Consider the following 4,817-nt stretch of genomic DNA (forward strand, 5'->3'; position numbering starts at 1 on the left):
ATTACTAATATGAGAAGTAGACGAGGGGACAGCACTATAAATCTTATTGACATTAAAATGATAAAGGAATATTATGAATAACTCTATGCTCACAACTTTGATAACCTAGATGAAATGATCCAATTCCTTGAAAGATGCAATTTGCCAAAACACAAGCAGAAGTAGACAATCTGAGTAGATCTGTTTCTATTAAAGAAATTTAATCAATAATCAAGCACTGGGCCCAGATGGTTCCCTGCTGGATCCTACCAAACGTTTAAGGAATAAATTTTACTAATTCTCTAGTCTTTCGGAGGATGGAAGCGAAGGGAATACTTCTAACTCATCCTGCGAGGCCAGCGTTACCCTGATTCCAAAACCAGACGAAGACATCACAGAGAAACCACAGAGCGATGTCTCATGAACACAGATGCAGAAACCCTCAGCGAGACGTTAGCGTGTCGCATCCAGCAACGTGAGAGAATCACACACCACCACCAAGTGGGAATTATTCTGGCGTGTGAGGCTGCTTCAACAGGAGAAGACTCATCGCTGTAAATCCATCAGAGCAACAGGCCAAAGAAGAAAAACTGCCTGATCCTATCGCTAGATACAGAAAAAGCTTCTGACACAATCCAGCACCGGCTCATGGTAAAAACTCAGCAACCAAGGAGCGGAGGGGGGTGTCCTCATCAGGGCGACAGGAGGGCGTGGCCACTTCCCGCACGACGGGGTGGGAGTGGTGAGGGTGTCTGAGGGGTTCCACAGGGGGAAGGACCCCCGGGTGGCCTGTCGCTCACCGCACAGGTGCTCACCGGACGACATTTAATTAAGCGGCACGTTCTGTTTTATGTGCTGCGTGCATTCCACGTGTCATTCTTCACAGGAGAATGTCTAAAAATGGTGACGTCTAAAATTTGTCCTCACTGTAAATAGTTGCAAAAATGTGATTTTCATTGTCTTTCAGATGTTAAAACGATTACATCGTGATTTAATATTTTTTCTTCAACAGAATCTAAATATATAGCAATCACCCAGTGTTTGAAGCATTTGGTAGATTGTTTTCCAGTCGGAATTGAAACCGAAGCACTGGTTTCATCTGCTCCCATACTTCGGTTCCGGTATCCATGACATTGTAGGCTGATAGATATATTTCATGCCTCCAAGGCTTTTAATAGAGCCACTGTGATTCCCTATCCTAATGTGAATATACATTTCTATAAATAAACGGGTATTTTTAATATCCAGGTGCTATTTAGGGCTTTCAGCACTAAATTTGTCCTAGGTTGAGTGATTATCACATATTATGAGCAACACCAGATTAAAAGCTCATGAGTGTATTATACATTCTGACAAATAATTAGTAAACATAAAGTTATTTTTTCAAAAAAATGCATCTCATCCCATGACGGATGGGCCTTCTCCCCACGTTAAAATCGTGCCCCCTTCGGTGACAGATCGCTGCAATGAGAAGGCATCAGCATCGATTTTGTTCCTAATTTTAATTCGTACTTTTTAATCTGGAGAACTGAGCACGTACGTGTCAACGTCCACAGATGAGAAGGTGTGCGTCGTTCCGTTGGAGGCGTGTCAGGGAGCGACTACGTGAGGCATCCTGTGCCCCCGAGGCTGGGACCCCTCCTCACACCTGTCGGGGCGGCTGGGACCCCTCTGCACACCCGTCAGGGCGGGTGGCACCCAAAAGCCCAGACAGCAGGTGTCGGTGGGGACCTGGAGGGTCTCGATGCCTCGGTCACCAGGTCCGTGGGGGAGGAAGCCTCCAGGAGGCCAGCCCAGCCACCGTGGGACTGTGGCTGCGTGAGGGACCCACGGGGTGACAAGACACCATCATAGCCATCTGCGGCCGCCGAAGTTCAGGAGTTTCCACACACTTCTTAGACCACAGTGGACGGACAGATCGCACCCGAACCACACAGGACTGTGTAATCAGACGCTGTGACTTCAAAATTAAAATGGATGTGTGATGAAATCATTAAAAATAAATGGCTACTAGAATGATTTTAAAATTTAATAATTTATGTGACCGTCTGAGTTTAGTTGAAGGGGAAAAAATTAAAATCTGCCCGAATTTGCAAAATTACTTGCTACCCGGTCCCTGGAAGTTTTCTCTTGTTTCTCCAAAGTCGACGATATTTTGAATCGTCTTTTTGTTTAAAGACCACTCACTGTTTTAGAACAGGGGTCCGAAAACTTCGGCCTCCAGGCCAGACCCAGGCCGCCTGCGGTCGGTTCTGCATGGCCCACCAGCTGAGGATGTGGCTTTCACGGGCTGTGCCATCAGCAAGCGTGTGGCCGCGAAGCCGGGGCGTCACCGGCTCTACAGAGACGGTGCGGGTCTCCGTGCAGACGGCCCTTTCCCGGGTTTTGTGGTGAATTCTGTGTTTTCGGCCGGAAGCGTCTTAGCGTCTCTGTTCTCCTGAACGCTCGCCATAGCATCGTCAGCGGGCTCGTCTTGTCCTCGGTCCTCCGGAGATCTTATTTGGGGACGGGGTATCTTTCGGCCACCTTCTTTTCTTTATTTTTTTTAGGCGAGGCGACCCTTGGTTGACCTCACAGATTGCAAGGACCTGGTCAGCTTACAATCCCTTATTTTTTTATTTTTTACGCCTACAGCGCCCGGTCTTCCTGGGTGGTCTCCCAGGCCCGACCGTGCCTGGCTTCTGAGATCAGACGGGATCGGCGTGTTCAGGGTGGCGTGGCCACTGACTCGGCCACTTTCGAATTCTCATCTCATCCGATCTAATGGCCCTTCGGTCGCTTCTGCTGGGTCCCTCTCGGTGTGAGACTTACTTTTACATTCGTGTTCATCGTAAGTCCTCGTCACGAGGGTCCGTGTCGCTGACCGGTTTCAGGCAAGCGTCCGCCGTCATCCTTGGCCACCTGTCCCCGGGTCCTGGGTCGGTCCCTGAACCGCGAGGCGTAGGGCCTCGGGCACCTCTGTTCAGCTCTGTCCTGCCTCTCTGGGGAAACTCACGTGGCTCTGGCTTCCGTTTTTGCCAATTCTTTCTTTTTTTCTAAAAAAAAAAAATGATGATTTTGTTTTTCATTTCTTAAGGTTTCACGATTTTTCCTGTTGAGAAATTCTCGGTATTTTTTTTAGCAGTTTTCCGGATCTGTGCTACATCTCTGATATCCACCTCCTCATTCGATCAAACATCCCAAACAAACTGGGTTTATATTCAGCACCTACCGCCTGGCGCGTCCCGCGTTCCGGCTGGCGCTCTGCTCGCCGTCTGTGGTTCCCGGGGACACCGAGGTGGTGTGTGCCCCGGGTCTCGTCACTCGTGACTGTGAGCCGCTGTTCAGGAGGCTTCTCTGTGAGGACCCGCTCCCTTGGGGACACTTGCATCTGCTTCAGCCAGGTGACCTAGATCTGGAGCATGGCACTCGAGAAGCCCTTCAAACTCATTTCTTGCCTTGTGGTTTTAAAGACAGAAGGAACATTAAACCCAGCGAAGAGGGACCTCGAAGGCCGTGCTGGCCCCGCCCCCCACCAGTCACCAGGACGGCGGGAGACAAAGAAGTGGACGGAGGACGGGACCCACCCGTGGGAGGTCTCTGGCCTGCGACACCGCTACTGTGCACCTACTGTGTGCCAGGCCCTCTCCTGGAGCTGCAGGCGTGACAGAGGGAGGACACAGAGACGCGACACGGGGCAGGCGCGAGCGCCTCGGCGAGTCTGTTTCTGCCGTCCCAGCTGCGTTCGTCACCTGGTCCCCATCTGCCGCTGCCCCCTCCGGCTGCCACGTGAGGCACAGGATCTCATCCGGGGGGGCCAGACTCTTTCACTCACCTGTCTTCGCTCCCGACACAGTGTCTGGCACGAGCCAGGGTCGAAGGCCTGGGTGAGGAACGGAGGTGGGAACTGGGCGTCAGTCCGGGAGCGTCTTGGGGCTGAAGCGTCCTGTCATGCTGCCCAGCCCGTGGCTCCCAGCTCCGCTGTCCTGTGAGCGTGGGTCCTGAGTCGAAGTGGCCTGGAGCCCTGGTGCCCCTCACGGGGCTGCACCCTACACTCTGAGCACCACTCCTGGGCCCGGCGTCAGACACGCTGTGGCACCCGCCTGAGGACAAGCAGGTGGCGGCCTCGGAAGGATGGGGCCATGCCTGGAGGGGTGGGCCAGGGGGTGGGGACAAGGTGGGTGGTAGGGGAAGGCCTGGTGTTGACCCCGAGCCTGCTGAGCTGTGGGGCCCCGGCCGAGGGCACCCCGCCCCCTGGCCCTGCCCCCCCAGCCCTTCCCCCTCCACCCTAGAGGGCAGGCTCCTGCTTCCCTGAAGGCTCAGGGGACACTCACCGTGACCCATGGAAGAAGGTGTTGGCTAGGCTCCAGTGGGGGTCACTTCCTCCCAATGACGGTCACCTAAACTGACAACATCACCACCTGGCACTGTCGCCTGACCCTGGGCTCTGTCTCAACTAGCTGGGCTCACAGCCCTCACCGGTGTGTGTGTCCTGGATCCACCGACAAGCAGGTAGGGAGCCGGGGACCCCGCTCCTCACCCTACACTCCTGCTGGGCACCCATTTGACAGGCACCCCAGAGAGAGGGGGCGCCTGGCTGTGTTGACAGCCCTTATCAGGACAGTCTCTCGACCCGGGGCAGTTGCTCGCAGTGTGGGACCGGCCCTGGCTGGGGCAGGGGCAGGGCAGGGGGAGGGGCTGCCCACCAGGGTCCCCACGCCACACAAAGGCCCCAGGCGCCAAGGACGTGGAGTGGTGTCCACAGGATGCAGAAGTGGCCTGGGGACGAGCCGGGGTTAGAGGATGTGGCAGCTGGGCAGCAGGTGCTGCGAGAGAGAGAGAGAGAGAGAGAGAGAGAG

This window comes from Pteropus alecto, unplaced genomic scaffold, assembly GCF_000325575.1.
Source record: "Pteropus alecto unplaced genomic scaffold, ASM32557v1 scaffold118, whole genome shotgun sequence".
Taxonomy (NCBI): Eukaryota; Metazoa; Chordata; class Mammalia; order Chiroptera; family Pteropodidae; genus Pteropus; species Pteropus alecto.